At 43.3% G+C, this 20345-nt stretch overlaps 1 protein-coding gene across 8 annotated transcripts in view; it reads left to right on the forward strand.

Moving 5' to 3' along the window:
- The first annotated feature begins 1851 nt into the window (after window positions 1-1851).
- kcnab2a (potassium voltage-gated channel subfamily A regulatory beta subunit 2a) overlaps window positions 1852-20345 on the forward strand; it is a 372430-nt gene continuing 353936 nt past the window's right edge. For 2 of the 8 annotated variants that reach the window (XM_085967209.1, XM_085967207.1), the window contains exon 1: window positions 1853-2183. The gene's annotated coding sequence lies outside the window, so the exon portion shown is untranslated. Of the gene's footprint in view, window positions 2184-18862; window positions 19103-20345 lie in introns of those variants that run through there. The other 6 variants (XM_085967210.1, XM_085967208.1, XM_085967213.1 and 3 more) reach the window with 5 other exon arrangements.

Raw genomic sequence — 20345 nt, forward strand, 5'->3', positions numbered from 1 at the left:
AATGTCATCCTAGCCTAACAATTTATGTGACGTGCTTCTTAAGTGGCAAAATAATGAAACTTATCTTTTTTTTCAAATAATGTTTTAAATGGGTTGCCATTTGAATATATAACCAGCAATCTGGCCATTGTGTCTGTACAAGCTTAAGATTGGAACTCTCTAATTCCAATTCCCTGTTCTTTTTCTCAACCCTTTTTATTTTCTTAATATCTTCACTAGAATGCCATTTACATATCACATTATGTCCTCTGGATGTCCCAAAGTATGTTCAAAATCAGTGAATCACCTTCTGAAATGAAGTATTTTGTTATGTAGGAAATCTAAGACATTTGGTTAAAATTGTTTTTTTTAACGTTGGCTGAGGTTCTAGGATTTGTCAGTAAAGGTGGGAATTGCCCTTCCTACATTTTAAAAACCTATTTTCTTTAGAAAGTGCAGGAAGAAAGAAGGGCAAAGAAAAAATTGTTAAAGGTCATTCTTGAAAATATACAATGGGATTATATATTTTACACAAATGAGTGGTTAGGATTTGGAATGCACTGCCTAATTCAATGGTAGCTTTCAAAAGGGAATTGGATAAATACTTGGAGAAAAAATTTCAGGGATATGGGGAAAGAGCCGGGGTGTGGGACTAACTGGAATGCTCTTCGAAAGAGCCTGTGCAGATTCAATGGGCCGAATGGCCTCCTTCTGAGCTGTACTATTTTATGACTCTATGATTATGATTTTCCAAGAATCGCAAATAATCTTGATGTTGCAAAGACTGGTGATGCATTGGTTAAAAAAGTGAAAAAGAGGTGGCCTGAGAGAAGTTAAAGAAAAACACCACAACAACAAAGGAATAAAAGGAAAATGGTGACAAGCAATCCACCTCTATCTGTAACTGTTATCTTCTTTCCTATTTCCCCCTGCTGTTCAGTGTCCACCTTTCTCGCCACTCTGTAAAGCACTTTGAAATGTCTTCTATGCGTAAGCACTCCAGAAATGTAAGTTGCGAAGAAAAACAGCCAGAAAGAGAATAGTCATAAAGCAAAACAAGCAAACAGAGATTTAAAACAAAAATAATCAATTGTATTATATTGTAATTGTGGATCAAACTTTTGCTCTATATATACATACGAGAGATAAAAGTGGAATTGATTTCATTGTTTCCATAGATGCATTTAGGGGGCAGCTAGATAAGTACATGAGGGAGAAAGGAATAGAAGGAGAAGCTGGGAGTTGTCTCCGTAGAACAGAGAAGGTTAAGGGGTGATTTGATAGAGGTGTTCAAAATTATGAATAGTTTTGATAGTGTAAATAAGGAGAAACTATTTCCACTGGCAGACAGGTCCGTAACCAGAGGGCACAGATTTAAGGTGATTGGCAAAAGAGTCAGAGGCAGCATAAGGAAACTTTTTTTTACACTGATTTGTGCTGATCTGGAATTCACTGTCTGAAAGGTAGGTGGAAGCAGATTCAATAATATTCAGTTCAATGGATACTAAGGGAATCAAGGGATAGGGGGATAGTGTGGGAAGGTGGAGTTGAGGTAGAAGATTAGCCATGATCTTATTGAATGGCGGAGCATGCTTGAAGGGCCGAATGGCCTACTGCTACTCCTATTTCTTATCTTCAAAAGGAGAATTGGATAAATACTTGAAGGGGAAAAAAATTACAGGGCTGTGGGGAAAGAGCACGGGCGTAGGATTAATTGGATAGCTCTACCAAAGAGCCAGCACAAGCACGATGGGCCAAATGGCCTCTTTTGCTGTATCATGGTATGGTGACGGGGTGAGATGAAGAGAGGTGGTGGGAGGCTCGCGTGGAGCATAAACACCGGCATCGACCTGATGGACCGAATGGCCTGTTTGTGGGCTGTAGATACTAATCTGACAACTGAAGACGGATTCTGATGAGGAGGGGGCTTACCCAGCATCTGTTTACATTTGAAAAGAAACGTTGACCGCGATCCGCGAGCCCCCCCTCCCGCGACACCAAACTCCCCCGTCCAGCCAGGATTGATTGACAATACACCAGGGCCAATAGGCAAACGTAACACCGCTCCGCTGTGCGGGAATGAGCCAATGGTTGCGGCGAGGAGGCGGGACTTCCTCGGTGGGGAGCAGCACGTTAGGTTGAGGCGTGGCGCGTGCTGGTGCAAGGCAGAGGCGGCAAAAACAAGAGGAGAAAGCGCAAGCGAGGTGGGTGTCCGAAGCCAGTGATATCAAATAAAATATACAACATGCAGCTTCATTTATCCGCAGGATCAGCAAGCAAAAGTAAAAATACAATTCGAGATGACAGAACCCGGGTAATGATTTTTTCCCCCAACGGCAGCGGCGAAGAATAAACCAGGCGTCGCTTTTTACCTCAAATCTGAGAGGAAATCAAAACAAAATAAATTTTAAATATTTTTTCATTTAATGCTAAAAGCAGTATACTACATATAAAAGTGCTGTTATAACTGGTAGAACCCGAGTGCCAGTACTTCAGAGCATCGTGATACGCACCGGCGAACGATGAGCCATCTTCATCTCAAATTTGACAGGCGTTCAGATGAATGTTTATATTTTTTGCGTTAATTTTTTATAATTTATTTGGGAGATAATCGGATTAAAGCGGTTCTCAGGGGATTTATAATCTTTTAACTAAAATGTGGAGATGCTGGACTTCCATGGAGGTCCAGCCCCTCGAGCAGTGAGTGGCCAGATTACTGGCTTCCGAATTCCTTTATATTATAAAACAAATTAAACAATTTTTAATTTTTTTTAAACAAAAAAGTCTCAGTAAAAATGATAAAAGATGATTACATTGTACTCCGGGACATTTATAGAATCAAATAACAATTTTAAAGATTTTTGTGGCTGGAATTCTCAGGTGATAATTTACAAAATAATGAGAAATTAAGTTAAAAAAAATACTTTTCATGATTGAGAGATCCCGTGTGCAAGAATGTAAGGGACTGATGTATTGGCCAGAGGCAATTACGAAAGACCTTGAGTGGATTTTAAATGAATATTTAATGGCTATTCATTTATTATGATGGAATCTGTATTGTTTGTTCAGGTTGTTTATTTGTCATTGAACACTCGTTTTCCAACCCGGGAATGCAAAAATAGGATTTTATACAGGTTAAATGCATATGAGTTTTTCATTTATAATTTGACCCTGATCAATGTGCACAAGTAGGATTTTACAGATTGACTATTGCTACTCATCCATTCACAACATTTTGTTCTTTATTTTGGTATGGGTGGATTTAAAGGTATATAAGGGGTTCTCCTGTGGCTCAACTAGTTAAGGCTGGAATAGCTAAGGCAATACAGACCAGGAAGATTTTAAGTACAATTATTGGTTTGTGATGGTAGGGGTGCTATACTATTTGGCTTCAGAACCCTTGGGTTAGGAAAAGGAACATTGGCCAGGGGTTCCTGTCACTCTGTCTATCCAGTGACCCTGATGGAAGTGCACATATATGGACATTGCGTGAGGACGGGATGAGACTTAACTGTGATGTTCTTTGTGGAGGAATTGTTTGCCAATACTCACTCTAGGCCTACACATCAGCTTCATCCCATGGAACTGTATTCCAGATTCAGGCAAAGAAAATTGGGTGAGGGAAGGCTAAGGTTGTTGGGAGACCTAAATTTTTTAGATCCTCAAAGGACCTAAAATTAAGACAAAAGAAACTACTTAAATTGAGCGTAATGATTTTGTTAGTGATTATAGAAATATATAATCTTTGTAACTGGACCATAGTTTCTGTTGACCATTAAGTATTGTATTCACCTTTGGGACTAGATCTCACATTCCCATTTACCTCCATCGTTGCCAAGTTCAGTTGGCTCCCTGTCCCTCAGCGTATCAATTTTAAGTCCTTGTCCTTGCCCTCAAATCCCTCTGCACGTTCATCCTTCCCTACCTGAGTGAGCTCCAACAACCTGTACATTCTAGCATGCATCCATTGCTCCTCTGAGTCTGGTTTGTTCTGAACTTGTCGCCTGCTCTTTCAGCTTGTCCATTGGTGGCTGATCTTTCGGTTGTTACACTTCGGGAAATGCTTTGCTGAACCACTTTACCTCACAATTCTCGCAAAAGTATCAAAATCTCTTGGACTGTGCTTTTGGCCACTCCTCCTTAATTTCCTGTCCCTTCTCGATGTATGTTTTCTCCTGCACCCTACGATGTTATTCTACTTGAGGGGTACTATACATATGCAAGTTGTTGTGACTGCTGCCTACATATTCTTCCTTGCATGGGGCTCCAAGCCTATTTCCAGTGTTGTAATTGAACCAGTAGAATACTTTTTATTGTGTTGTGATTCAACAGTAGTTTTGCAGAACCAGTTTGTGTTACTAGAGGCTGCTATACAGTATTTTAGTAGTAGAAAGTTGTATGGATTTTAGGGTTCAAATAATACTGGTCAGCTAATCTGAGACTAGTATAATTAGATCATGTGATTTTGACATAGAATCATATAGTTTTACAGCACAGAAGGAAACCATTGGTCCATTATGGCTCTGACTACTCTCTGAAAGGCTATCCATTTACTTTATTTGTTCTTGTGACGTGGGTGATGTCGGCAAGGCCCATCCCTAACTGCCTTGAGAGCATGAAGAGTCAACCACATAGTGTGAGGCTGAAGTCATGTTTAGGCCAGACTCGCCAGGGGTGGTAGATTCCCTTCCCAGAAGGACATTAGTAAACCAGTTGGGTTTTTATGACAAGCCAGGTATGGTAACATAGTGGTTATGTTACTGGACTAGTAATCCAGAGGCCTGGACTAATGATCCAGAGATGTGAATTCAAATCCCACCACGGCAGCTGGGGAATTTAAATTCAGTTAATTAAATGGTGACCATGAAGCTATCGAAACTACTGTAAAAACCCATCTGGTTCACTAATGTCCTTTAGAAAAGGAAATCTCCCGTCCTTACCTGGTTTGGTCTATATGTGACTCCAGACCCACAGCAATGTGTTAGACTCTTAACTGCCCTCTGAAATGGCCTAGCAAGCCACTCAGTTGTACAAAAACCGCTACGAAAAACAATAATAAGGATAAAACTGGATGCACCATCGACCTAGGCACTAGCTTCGGACACAACGGCACGCCCAGTCGACATTGCAAAGTCCTCCTCACTAACATCTGGGGACTTGTGGCAAAATTGGGAGAGCTGTCCCACAGACTAGCCAAACAACACCCTGACTTAGTCATACTCACAGAATCATACCTTTCAGCCAATGTCACAGACTCCTCCATCCCCACTGGCAGGACAGACCCACCAGAGGTGGTGGCACAATAGTATACAGTTGGGAGGGAGTGGCCCTGGGAGTCTTCAACATTGACTCTGGACACCATGAAGTCTCATGGCTTCAGGTCAAGCATAGGCAAGGAAACTACTCTCCCTCAGCTGATGAATCAGTACTCCTCCATGTTGAACACGACTGGAAGAAGCAGTGAGGATAGCAAGGGCACAGAATGTAGCCTGGATGGGGGACTTCAATGTCCATCGCCAAGACTGGCTCGGTAGCACCACAACTGACTAAGCTAGCCGAATCCTGAAGGACATAGCTGCCAGACTGGTCCTGTGGCAAGTGGTGAGAGAACCAACACGAGGGAAAAACCTACTTGATCGCGTCCTCACCAATCTACCTGTCGCAGATGCATCTGTCCATGACAGTATTGGTAGGAGTGACCACCGCACAGTCATTGTGGAGATGAAGTCCCGTCTTCACACGGAGGACACCCTCCATCGTGTTGTGTGGCACTACCACCATGCTAAATGGGATAGATTCAGAACAGATCTAGCAGCTCAAAACGGCATCCATGAGGGGCTGTAGCAGCAGAATTGTATTCCACCACAATCTGTAACCTCATAGCCTGGCATATCCCTCACTCTACCATTACCATCAGGCAAGGGGACCAACCCTGGTTCAATGAGGAGTGCAGAAGAACATGCCAGGAACAGCACCAAGTGTACCTAAAAATGAGGTGCCAACCTGGGGAAGCTGCAACACAGGACTACATGCATGCTAAACAGTGGAAGCAGCATGCTGTAGACAGAGCTAAGCAATCCCAGAACCAATGGATCGGATCAAAGCTCTGCAGTCCTGCCACATCCAGTCGTGATTGGTGGTGGACAATTAAACAACTAACAGGAGGAGGAGGAGGCTCCATGAATATACCCATCCTATATGACGGATCCCAGCACGTGAGTGCAAATTTGCAACCATCTTCAGTCAGAAGTGCCAAGTGGATGATCTATCTCGGCCTCCTCTTGAGGTCCCCACCATCACAGAAGCCAGTCTTCAGCCAATTCGATTCACTCCATGTGACATCAAGAAACGGTTGAGCGCACTGGATATAGCAAATACTATGGGCCCTGACAACATCCCAGCTCTTGGGCTGAAGACTTGTGCTCCAGAACTAGCCATGCTTCTAGCCAAGATGCTCCAATACTGCTACAACACTGGCATCTACCCGACAATATGAAATACTGCCCAGGTATGTCTTGTCCGCGAAAAGCAGGACAAATCCAATCTAGCCAGTTACCGCTCCATTAGTCTACTCTCAATCATCAGCAAAGTGATTGAAGGTGTCGTCGATGGTGCTATCAAGTGGCACTTGCTCACCGATGCCCAGTTTGGGTTCCGCTAGGACCACTCGGCTCCAGACCTCATTGCAGCCTTGGTCCAAACATGGACAAAAGAGCTACACTCTAGAGGTGAAGTGAGAGTGATTGTCCTTGATATCAAGGCGGCATTTGACCGAGTGCGGCATCAAGGAGCCCTAGTAAAATTGAAGTCAGTGGGAATTGGGGGCGGGGGCGGGGGGGGGAACGCTCCACTAGCTGGAGTCATACCTAGCACAAAGGGAGATGGCAGTGGTTGTTGAAGGTCAATCATCTCAGCCCCAGGACATCGCTGCAGGAGTTTCTCAGGGCAGTGTCCTAGGCCCAAACATCTTTAGCTGCTTCATCAATGACCTTCCCTCCATCATAAGGTCAGAAGTGGGGATGTTCACTGATGATTGCATAGTGTTCAGTTTCATTCGCAACTCCTCAGATAATGAAGCAGTCCATGCCTGCAAGCAGCAAGACCTGAACGACATTCAGGCTTGGGTTGATAAGTGGCAAGTAACATTCGCGCCACAGAAGTGCCAGTCAATGACTATCTCCAACAAGTGAGCATCTAACCACCTCCCCATGACATTCAACGGCATTACCATCACCGAATCCTCCGCCATCAGCATCCTGCGGGGGGGGGGGGTCACCATTGACCAGAAACTTAACTGGACTAGCTACATAAATACTGTGGCTAATCATAATCATAATCAACTTTATTGTCATTGTTAGTGCACAAGTGCAGTACAACGAAATGTAGGCTTGCGGCTCCCGAGAGTGTACATTTAGATTAAGACATTTAAACATTCAACATTCATTTGGCTTGTAATACATTAACATAAACATAACCATAATAAAGTGCATTGGCAGATGTGCAGGCTTTAGAGTTTATTTGTGGAGTTCAGTAGGATGACAGCCCTGGGAAAGAAGCTGTTCCTAAATCTGGTCATTCGGGTGCGAATGCATCTGTAGCGTCTCCCAGATGGCAGGAGGGCGAACAGACTGTGGCTGGGGTGGGTAGGGTCTTTGATGATGGTCCGTGACCTCCGTAAACAGCGTTTCTGGTATATGTGCTCTATGGTCGGTAGCCGGGTGCCGGTAATGCGTTGGGCAGTTTTGACTACCCGCTGCAGGGCTTTCCGGTCACAGTAGCTACAGCTGCCATACCATACTGTGATACAGTTCGTCAGGATGCTCTCTATTGTGCAGCGGTAAAAGTTAGAGAGGATCAGGGGTGACAGGTTACATCCCTTCAGCCTCCTTAGACGCTGCTGGGCCTTCTTCACCAGAGAGGAGGTATTGAGGGACCAGGAGAGGTCTTCCGTGATGTGGACTCCGAGGAACTTAAAGCTGTCCACCCTTTCCACCATAGCCCCATGGATGTGGATGGGGGTGTGACTTCCGCCTTTAGACTTCCTGAAGTCCACAATGATTTCTTTGGTTTTCTTGATGTTAAGGGCCAGGTTGTTATCGGCGCACCACTTCACGAGATGCTGGACCTCCTCCCTGTAGGCTGACTCATCGTTGTTGGTGATCTGGCCTACTACCGTGGTATCATCCGCAAACTTGATGATGGTGTTGGAACCATGAACAGCCACACAGTCGTGGGTGAAGAGGGAGTAGAGGAGGGAGCTCAGCACACATCCTTGTGGGGCCCCAGTGTTCAGGGTCCGGGGGGGGGGGGAGGCATGGTTACCTAATTTGACAGACTGGGGTCTGTTTGTTAGGAAGTCCAGGGTCCAGTTGCAGAGGGAAGTGTTCAGGCCAAGAGTGTGGAGTTTGGGGGCCAGCTTGTTGGGGACGATAGTGTTGAATGCTGAGCTGTAGTCTATGAACAGCATTCTGATGTAGGTCTCTTTACCATCTAAGTGATTCAGTGCAGAGTGTAGAGCAGTTGTGATTGCATCCTCCGTTGATCTGTTTGCACGGTAGGCAAACTGGTGTTGGTCAAGAGAGGCGGGAACACTGGCTTTGATGTGAGCCAGGACCAGTCTCTCGAAACACTTCATTATGATGGGTGTGAGTGCGACAGGTCGATAATCGTTCAGGCACGTCACAGCCGTTTGCTTTGGCACAGGAATAATGGTAGCGGTCTTGAAGCATATAGGGACTACTGCCTGGGCCAATGACAGATTGAAGATGGTGGTGAAGACATCAGCCAGCTGATCAGCACATTCCTTGAGTACCCGTCCAGGGATGCTATCCGGTCCAGCAACCTTTCGTGTGTTCACTCCGCGTAGAACACCCCTTACGTCGGAGGTCGACAGAGTGAGCACCTGGTCTTCCGGGGGTGGCAAGGCTTTGGTAGCCGGCTCTCTGTTGTCCCTGTCGAAGCGAGCGTAGAAGTTGTTAAGCTCCTCCGGAAGGCTACAAGAGCAAGTCAGAGGCTGGGTATTCTGCGGCGAGTGTCTCACCTCCTGACTCCCCAAAGTCTTTCCACTATCTACAAGGCACAAGTCAGGAGTGTGATGGAATACTCTCCACTTGCCTGCATGAGTGCAGCTCCAACAACACTTAAGAAGCGTGACACTATCCAGGACAAAGCAGCCCGCTTGATTGGCACTCCCATCTACCACCTTAAACATTCACTCCCTCCACCACCAGTGCACCATGGCTGCAGTATGTATGATCTACAAGGTGCAACTCGCCAAGGCTTCTTCGACAGCACCTCCCAAACCTGCAACCTCTACCACCTAGAAGGACAAGGGCAGCAGCCGCATGGGAACACCACCACCTCCAAGTTCCCCTCCAAGTTACACACATCATCCTGACTTGGAAATATATTGCCATTCCTTCATCGTTGCTGGGTCAAAATCCTCAATCTCCCTCACTAATATCACTATGGGAGTACCTTCACCGCACGGACTGTATTGGTTCAAGAAGGCGGCTCACCACCACCTTGTCGAGGGCAATTAGGGATGGGCAATAAATGCTGGCCTTGCTAGCGACGCCCACATTCCAGGAACGAATAAAAAAAATTCAGCAATTTTCCTGATGCTAGGTTTATTGAATTCACTTTCACAACTTGTCATGGTGGGATTTGAAATCATGAGCTGTGGGTTGCTAGTTCAGTACCTTAACCACTGCACATAGCCCCATACCCGACCCTTTCAAACATTATTTGCTTTGTTTTAAAAGCTGTTATGGATTTTGCTTCCACCACTGTTTTGAGTGGCCACTCTATATCTTAACGGACATCTATGTATAAAAAAGAACTCCTAAGCTCACCCTTTGTTCTTTTGGTGATGAGAAATTTATGTCTCCTATTTACCATATTTAACCTATATAACGCATTGACCACTATCTCCTCTTTGCACCCTGATGGATGATCACCCACTACTATTCACTAATTTGCTCTGCCTGCAGGGTACCTATCTTCTAAAACGTGCATTTCAGAAACTCATCAGCTTCCTATATGTGTTGGAATATTCACAGTTACTCCTCAAGTTCAGAAACTTTGAGCTTGAGTGGAAGCAACTAGAGACACTTCTCACACATGTCATTTCAGATACATAAAGCATTCAGCCCTTCCCATGTCCCAGGTACTGCACATCATGGGTCTAACAGTGTCCCCCATATTAAACTGTTAAAAGTTTAATAAAATCAAACAACAATTTTATGATTTAACTCAAACATAGTGTGAATTTGCTCCATTGATTTCCAGGACAGTGAGTCTGTAATAGCAATCTATTCTATCTGACAGAAGTGGTAAGGGAATGAAGGTAAATTGGAGCTAATGTTAACTTGTGCAGTCTTCGTGGTCCGCCTCCTGGTTCCAAGGTGGCCATGGACAACTTGTCTGCTGTGGCTAGGGAATTGAAAATTTCAAAACTGAGGTTGATGGATATTTGTTAGGCACTGGTATTAAGGGTTACGGAATGAAGGCGAGTAGATGGAGTTAAGATACAGAGCAGTCATGATTTAATTGAATGGCGGAACAGGCTCGAGGGACTGAATGTCCGGCTTCTGTTCCATGTTCCTATTCTGCCAGCTCTTGGTCAAGGAATGGTGCATGGCAGAGACAGCTCACCTTTTGGAGCTGGGGCAGGATACACAAAAAAAACAAGTGAGTGGCCACACAATAATACTAACCCCCATACACAAACATGTAATACCATGCGAGGCCTCTCACCCTCTCCTTTGCCCCATCTGCACCTCCCCAAAGTATGCTTTTCATTCCCTTTTTTTTTCTATCTTCATACCCCCTTAATTTGGTTCTCTCCCTCTTTCTGCACCCCCCCTTTCTCTTCCTCCTCCTGTATCTTGACTTCTGGTTCTGTATCTTTCTTTGCCTATGCACAAGGTTCTTGATCTTTGACAGAAAATCAAAAATGTGCCAATCAGGCTAGGAACAACCTAACTGGTAAGCAAAATTGAAGACCGTAATCTACTCGCACATCTACCAGCAGTTGGCTGCAGGAATCAGGTCAACTCATGCTATTCTTCAGCACCTTCTGGCATTTGGCTTGTGATGGAATTTAACAAAAATATATAGTAACAGGATGCTTCGCTGCACTATAAGGAAAAAGCAAAATACTGTAGATGGAAATAGGAAACAAAAATAGAAAATGCTGGAAGTACTCAGCACAGCAGGTCAGCATTTGTGGAGAGAAGAGACATACAGTATTCACATTTCAGGTGTAAACCCCAATAAGAACTGGCAGTTCTGATGAGGGAGTTACACTTAAAAATGTTAACTTGGAAGGGAGTCCCTCATGATGGTATACAGTTTCATGAACCGTGGTGACTATCTGATACCTCATCAAAGTGACAATTCACCATGTGTGAGTCCGTGTTGTAAGTGCTGGATGGGGCCATTACTGCAAGTTTGATCCTATCATAACCAAGCATCCACACATGCCCACTTCCAGCAGAACGTGATCAAGAAAAGGAACCCATTTCATTTTTTCTATTTTCTCTCTCTGTAATGAGGCTACTGAAGCCAAATTAACCAAACTTCCCTGCTCTTTGCGGCTGAGTATACCTTTAATGTTTATTGCAGACCTCCTTCCAGCATTATTCCACTTTATATTAGTTGACATGCGCCTCTGAAGTTGTTTCCCAATCTAATTTCATTCAGTTTAGATACTTCAAAATTCAACCTGTTTGGATCTATTTGGGTAATGTGCGGCCAGTTCTGGGTAGATGGACCTACAACCTTTTTCATCACTGGTGTAATATCAGCAGAGTATTACATTTAATTTTATTTTCTACTTGGCTGACAAAATCAAGTGCTGAGTATTGTAATCAAGTCAATCAGTGTGTGCAGTCTAAGGTCACAGTAAAATCAATTTAAGCAGAGATGCCAGTTAAAATTTTGATATATGTTCATCAAATAGTGGTGCTAATGGTGGCTGGAACAATTCTGGTAACATGTAGTCAATAACTCCTATTAAATATTGCATTGATATGTTACAAAGCCAAATGGATTTCAGTAGGAATGCATTATAGATTTACCTACCTAGTGGAAATTGATAAACACGGATTCTGTCAGTTCTGATGAAGTGCCACATCTGAAACTAGTGTTGTCATTGGGCTTACTAAATGTACTATCAGGAAGAATTACTCTTAAGGCAATATGCCTTATTATTGCGCAGTATATGCTTATGTAGTACTCTTGGTTCACCCCTCAAAATGCTTCTACTATCAGTGACCTGTAACTACCAGTACAGTACTTAACCTAATGTTACATAGCTCAAAATACTCTCTCCAAACACAATGCAACATAATTTTTGGAAGGACATATTGGCCCGGAATTTGCAGTCAGCGGCGAAGCAAAGGCGTTCTCCGCTGGCCCTGAAGAAAACTGCCCACAGAGCCAAATGGATTTCAGTAGGAGTGCATTATAGGTTTACCTACCTAGTGGAAATTGATTGGATTCTGTCAGTTCTGCGATCTCTGTGGCGAGAAGTTTGCCTTTTTCAACGTGCAAGTGATTTCAGCGCAGCATAATGGGGATTCCCTAGAGTGAGGGTGGAGATAGTGGGAGGGTGGAGATAGCGGAAGGGCTTGCCATAATTTTCCAATCTTCCCTAGAGGTGGGGGAGGTGCCTGAGGATTGGAAAGTGGCAAATGTGACACCATTGTTCAAGAAAGGGTGTAAGGACAATCCTAGTAACTACAGGCCAGTCAGTTTAACATCAGTGGTGGGTAAAGTTTTAGAAACAATAATCAAGGAAAAAATTAACAGGCATTTGGAGAGGTTTAAGCTAATTAAGGAAAGCCAACACGGGTTTGTAAAAGGAAGATCGTGTTTGACTAATCTAATTGAATTTTTTGATGAAGTAACAGGGATTATCGATGAAGGGAATGCAAAGGATGTTGTCTACATGGATTTTAGGAAGGCGTTTGACAAAGTACCACATAGAAAGCTGGTTAACAAAATTGAGGCTCATGTAATAGGTGGGTCAGTGGCAGCTTGGATAAGGAATTGGCTTAAGGACAGAAAACAGCGAGTTGTGGTAAATGACTGTTTTTCAGACTGGAGAATGGTAGACAGTGGTGTTCCCCAAGGGTCAGTGCTGGGGCCACTGCTTTTTTTGATATATATAAATGACCTGGATATTGGAATACAAAGTAGAATTTCTAAATTTGCCGATTACACCACACTTGGGGGTGTGGTAAACAGTGAAAATGATACCAATCGACTGCAACAGGATATAGAAAGGCTAGCAGAATGGGCAGACAAGTGGCAGATGGAATTTAATACAGAGAAGTGTGAAGTGATGCATTTTGGCAGAAGGAACAGGGAGAGGCAATATACACTTAATGGCACAGTTTTAAAGAGTGTGCAGGGACAGAGGGACCTGGGAGTTAATGTGCATAGGTCACTGAAGGTGGCAGGACATATTGAGAGAGTGGTTAACAAAGCATATGGGATCTTGGGCTTCATAAATAGAGGTATTGAGTACAAAAGTAGAGAAGTTATGCTGAATCTTTATAAAGCGCTGGTTAGACCACAACTGGAGTACTGCATCCAGTTCTGGTCACCACACTTTAGGAAGGATGTGAAGGCCCTTGAGAGGGTGCAGAGGAGATTTACCAGAATGGTTCCGGGGATGGGGGATCTTAGCTACAAGGACAGGTTGGAGAAGCTGGATTTGTTTTCATTAGAGCAAAGGAGGTTGAGGGGTGATTTGAGAGAATGTACAAGATTATGACGGGTTTGGATAGGCTAGACGGGGAAAGGCCATTCCCACTAGTTGATTAGTCAAGAGCTGATTGTGAGAAGTCAATAAGGATATTTCCTTCTCAAAGAAGGGAATTGTAAGAAATAGCTGTTAGATTCAAAGATGGGTTTTCTTCTTAGACCAGGGACTGACAACAGGCAAGCGGAAAAAGATAGCATAAATGCCAGCAAGGTCGAATATCAAGCATCAAAAGACAAATAGAAATGATAAGGGAATGGTAAAATGCAAGGAAACAGGGAGGATAGCACCTGCTAGATAACAAGGAGCCACGAAGCCATAAAATGCCCTTGAAGAATCTGGACAAAACATTCCTCAGAAAGATAAGAGGGAGGCCTTGTACAATAGGATGGGGATCAAATTGTGTGTTTCTATTGATTAAATGTACTTGCCACCAGGCGGCTGCTGCCCCGCGGGCAAGACGCCTTGCAGGTCGCCGCAGACCGTTTTACATCTTAAAGGGGCATGTTATATTTAGCTGCTAGATCGTTTTGTACCTTTTCTACTTTTTATAATTTTTCTACCTTTTTTACTTTTTAATTTTTACCTGAATGTATTTTTCAAAGCCATAAGCTGAGGGGAGCTCCTCCCACTTTTTAAGATGCACTAATTAATTTAAGATCATGAAATCAATTAACTTATTAAAACCAGGCTTTTACTGTGGCCACGTAAAATCCTGGTTGATGTAAATTTGTGCAAAAGCCACTGATCCAGACAGTGGCAAAACACAGCAATGATTGATTATATTTTTAATCTGACTCTTTATTTTTATGATTCAATTTTTGAAAGAATCAAAGGGGGGAGTGTTAGGGAATATATTTTAATAACATAGATTTTAATATGATTAAACTAATGATTTAAAGAAATCTGATTATGCTTAAGCTGACCACGTGCCAAAGGATGGTGTGATGTATCAGATCCAATCACAGCTGGTAACGTCACATCGGCTGACTTAAAAACTGAGAACAATGAAAATGCTGATTTAGCTTAAACTGTGAAAGTGCTGATCTTAGCTTAAAACTGAAAGTGATGATTCTGCTTAACTAGAGAACAAAGGAATGATTGATGTATCAGAGATCCAATCAGTGTGATGTAGTTGAACCAACCATGGCTCTGCATGCATGCTGCTGAGCCAATGGTAATAAAGGGGGCGGGTACATCTGCTGCTGTATAAAAACCAGCCATTTTGAACATGATGTCGGATAAAGGAAGTCAAACAGTGTAAATCAAGTGATGCAATAAATCGACTATTTAAAACTTACCACCGGACTCTCAAACTTTAATTTTAGTGTGTTGACCTCAGATCAGTGTGGTCCACTGAAACTAATTACCTGATCTAACATGGTACAAGGACTAGGGGACACAGATTTAAGGTTTTGGGCAAGAGATACAGGGGCGATGTGAGGAAAAACTTTTTTACGCAGCGAGTGATGAGGACCTGGAACTTGGTGCTGACAGAAGTGGTGGAAGCGAACACACTCAGTGTTTTCAAGGGGAGACTGGATAGGCACTTGAGGGAAATAAACTTGCAGGGCTACGGGGATAGAGCAGGGAAATGGGACTGATCAGATTGCTCTGCAGAGAGCCGGCACGGACTCAATGGGCCGAATGGCCTCTTTCTGTGCCGTTATGACTCTTACTCTATGATCTGCTGTGGTGTCAACAAGCTGTCTAAGCAGCCAATCACATTGCAGAATTCTCACAGACAGGGAACCAGGAAATGACAACCTGCATTTATCACGACTTTTTAAAAATGTTAGAGAGCAAAACAAGGATTGGGGCGCTCACGTGGGGATAAGGTAGAACCTGAAATATCATGAACAAACTTTTAAAAATAATAAAAAATATTTCTCTTTAAAGTTTTTAAAATTGTAATTTTTATCATAATGGAGAAATTTGACACTCCACAAAATTAATATTAGTTTTACAGGGCCATAATGTTTGTTTAGCAGTTAATATGCTGTTAAAACCCCAGTTACACCTAATCCAACAAGGTCTAACATTTAATGGGGTATTTAACAGCGATATTACTGCGGAAAAGCCCAAGTTGTGTCAGTTTCACTGATTGCTGGCTATGGCGGTGGGGGGGGACAGTGCAGCCAGTGTCGGAGCAGTGAATGACTGACACAACTTCAGGATTTCCGTGTTTAGATGCGCATGCGCTAAATCCTGAAGTTGGGGTCAGTTTCAAAGGGGTAATAACAGCGAATGCTGTTAGTTCGCCGTTATCACTCACTGCAAATTCCGGCCCAATAATTGTTTCTCACAGTCCAAGTGAATGTAGTATGGAATCTTTACACAGTTTAATATAATCCTAGTGATAGCTGCTCACTAAGCTGTGCATTTGCTTTTTTATATATATAATATATATTTGGGTTTACAGTGTAATTTTGACTATCACTAGGTTAACTTCCTTTTCCCACGTGTGTGAAGTAACTCATAGAATCATAGAAAGTTACAGCATGGAAGGAGGCCATTTTGGCCCATCGAGTCGGCGCTGGCCAACAAAGAGCTATCCAGCCTAATCCCAGCTCTTGATCCGTAGCCCTGCGGGTTACAGCATCCCAAGTGCACATCCATGTACTTTTTAAATGTGGTTAGGGTTCCTGCCTCTACCACCCTTTCAGGCAGTGAGTTCCAGACCCCCACAACCCTCTGGGTGAAGAAATTTCCCCTCAAATCCCCTCTAAGCCTTCCATCAATTACTTTAAATCTGTGCCCCCTGGTTTTTGACCTCTCTGCTAAGGGAAATAGGTCCTTTCTATCCACTTTATCTAGGCCCCTCATAATTTTATACACCTCAATAAGGTCTCCCCTCAGCCTCCTCTGTTCCAAGGAAAACAGACCCAGCCTATCCAGTCTTTCCTCATAGCTAAGATTCTCTACTCCCGGCAACATCCTTGTAAATCTCCTCTGTACCCTCTCTAGTGCAATCACATCTTTCCTGTAATGTGACCAGAACTGCACGCAGTACTCTAGCTGAGGCCTAACTAGCGTTTTATACAGTCGAAGCATAACCCCCCTGCTCTTGTATTCTATGCCACGGCTAATAAAGGCAAGCATTCCGTATGCCTTCTTAACCACCTTATCTACCTGGCCTGCTACCTTCAGGGATCTGTGGGCATGCACTCCAAGGTCCCTTTGTTCCTCTACACTACTCGGTGTCCTACCATTTAATGTGTATTCCCTTTCCTTGTTAGCCCTCCCCAAATGCATTACCTCACTTCTCCGGATTGAATTCCATTTGCCACTGTTCTGCCCATCTGACCAATTTATTGATATCTTCCTGCAGTTTACAGCTTCCTTCTTCAGTATCAACCACACAGCCGATTTTAGTATCATCTGCAAACTTCTTAATCATACCCCCTATAGTCAAGTCTAGATCATTGATACATACCACAAAAAGCAAGGGACCTAGTACTGTGCCCTGCGGAATCCCACTGGAAACAGCCTTCCAGTCACAAAAACACCCATCAACCATTACCCTCTGCTTCCTGCCTCTGAGCCAGTTTTGAATTCAACTTGACACTTTGCCCTGGATCCCATGGGCTTTTAACTTCGTGACCAGTCTGCCATGTGGAACCATATCAAAAGCCTTGCTAAAGTCCATATACACTACATCAAACGCACTACCCTCATCTACCCTCCTTGTTACCTCCTCAAAAAATTCAGTCAAGTTTGCCAGACACGACCTTCCCTTAACAAATCCGTGCTGACTATCCTTGATTAATCCATGTCTTTCTAAATGAAGATTTTTGCTGCCCTTCAGAATTCTTTCCAAAAATTTTCCCACCACCGAGGTTAGGCTGACTGGCCTGAAATTACTCGGTTTATCCTTTTCTCCCTTTTTAAACAAGGGTACCACATTAGCAGTCCTCTGGCACCACACCTGAAGCCAGAGAGGATTGGAAAATGATGGTCAGGGCCTCTGCTATTTCCTCTTTTGCTTCGCTCAACAGCCTGGGATACATTTCATCCGGGCCTGGAGATTTATCAACTTTTAAAGCTGCTAAACCCCTTAATACTTCCTCTCTCACTATGCTTACTTCATCTAATATTTCACACTCCTCCTCCCTGATAGCAATGTCTGCTTCGCCCCTCTCCTTTGTGAAAACAGACGCAAAGTGTTCATTACGAACCCTACTGACGTCTCCCGCCTCCACACACAGATTACCCTCATGATCTCTAATAGGCACTACCCTTTCTTTAGTTATCCTCTTACTCTTAATATATTTATAAAACATCTTTGGGTTTTCCTTGATTTTACTTGCCAAGAATTTTTCATGCTCTCTCTTTACTTTCCTAATATCCTTTTTAATTGCACCCCTGCACTTTCTGTACTCCTCTAAAGATTCTGGAGTAATTAGCCCTCGGTATCTGTCATACGCCTCCCTTTTTTTCTTTACCCTACCCTGTATGTTCCTAGACATCCAGGGGGCTGTAGATTTGTTAGTCTCACCTTTTTTCTTTAAGGGCACATATTTGGTCTGAACCCTCCGGATCTCCTCGACTATTCAGCTAATCAATCCATAATGTCACTACTCAATCACTGGGGAGGGGGGTGGGGTCACGAATGAGCACAAACTTGCCTTCACCTGATGCCTACACAATTGCACTTTCCAGCAGGGGTTGTGTATAGCAACCCACAAATGAGGAATCTGATGATTTTTCTCCTTCCTGACCAGAGGACACTGAGGCCAATTGCAGTGCTCCCACTGCTTCCCCAGATGACATCTGCTAATTCAACAGCAGACTGCAATCAAATCTGACACCATCCTGATCTGTGTGGCTCAGCTGCTCACTTTCTTACCAACTGAGCGATTGGTGAGAGCCAAGATCATAATATTTAATTGTACTTTCTAGGAAACTACTATTTATCATTTCAGCAATGATTTAATGTGGGTAATATGATGGCACAGTTTACTGACATACCAATGTACTGTGCAGTGAATTTGGGGTTGCATTCACAATCTTTCACAAATTGAGTTGTCAATTTTATCCATGGTAAGGTGGGAATCTGCCAAACAGAAACCAGGTGCTAGTCTGCAGGCTGCTCTTACACATCTCTACTTCAGGCTGGCATAAACAACAGGCCTGGGAACGGGTGCCTGTCCACTGTTTTGGTTAAGGGTGAAGTGAAGCGTAACAGAAAAAAAGATGGCGCCTTGCCGTCACAAGAAAAAAGCCAATAGTTTAATGTATCTCATTTTTTTGATTTGAATAATTAATTGACTATTCTATTACTGTGCTAAAAGTGACTAATTGACTAACCATAGATGTTGCACAATAGCAGAACATTTTCAACTGTGGGTGAGTGAGAAAAACACATTGCTTAAAATGTTGCTCTGGTAGCAGTGCTGAAACTGTGAAGTCTGCACTTTTTTAGCTTTGCAACTGATGGTAGCTGCACTGAGGCAAGTGCGTTTAAAATTAAATGTTGTTTTATGTCATTGCTTTACTAATATAACTATTTTAAAGCTTGATTAGTTGTTATCTTGACTGCAGCATAACTCCTGATGCATGTTGAACTGTATGCAGTTTTATTACAGCTCTTTGCCTGAGGTTTTTTTACTGTATTATTAATAGGATGCAGTAATAGAATTGGAAGTTGGAACTGGCAAGAGAGTTTAACACCTTTATGAACGGAATCTTTTTATTGTTAGAATACCTTGTAACTGATCCACTTGGCATTTGGAAGTTGAAAAATATTGGATATCCCTGCTATGAATAGAAGAAAGCACTTCCCCCCATCTCTGTTGCTATTTGATTAGCATTTAGGAGTGTATGAAGGCAGCTTAGGGTGTCTGTTTTCCATTCCCCCACCTGTACTTGGCATTTCATCCCATATGTGGCTGAGAATAGTAATTCAACAGTATGGCTTCTGGGCATGAACTTGTGCGCCACCATTCTGAGACACGGAAACATTGCTGCCCATTGTGCTTTGCTGGCAAATTTCAGAATTTTTTGTATTTTGTTTTAAACAAAGCTATTTTTAAACTGTTTGTCCCCACCTCTACTGAGCTGCTTGATTAATTGCTAGGGTACAACTCCACAATTGCTACTTGCTCAAATGGCTGTTTTTCCATTTGTGAGCCTAGGCAGTGCGTGTCAACAGGCTATTTGACTGCAGGTGAATCACGGCCTGATCGATAGCCACATATACACTTCAAATAGGGATTGCTGGGTAAGGATGAGATCCCTGGCTGATTTTTACTACCCATAACCTAGAAGCTATTGGCAGCCTCAGCACAGGCTGGAACAACCCCTTTTCAGGTCTGCATAGCTCAGCTACTCACTGGATAAACAACCTGTCATCAGGGATGCCCAGTTATTTATGCTTTTATTACATATTTTCCTCTGATTTTCCTCTCTTAAAAGGTGCTGTGGTATGGTTTAACAGGTGCTGGCTCCTCTCTACTGCCTTGTCCAAACAGGCATTCTTCATGTGTGAGCTTAGACAGTAAGTCCAGCAAGGAATCGGCTGCTTTAGTAGAGCAAGCTATTTGAATTGGATGGGGGAAGCATTCCAATCAAACCTGACCTTTTCCTTGCC

Source organism: Somniosus microcephalus, chromosome 25 (genome assembly GCF_052327205.1).
Source record: "Somniosus microcephalus isolate GS21.2 chromosome 25, FLI_Smic_1.0, whole genome shotgun sequence".
Taxonomy (NCBI): Eukaryota; Metazoa; Chordata; class Chondrichthyes; order Squaliformes; family Somniosidae; genus Somniosus; species Somniosus microcephalus.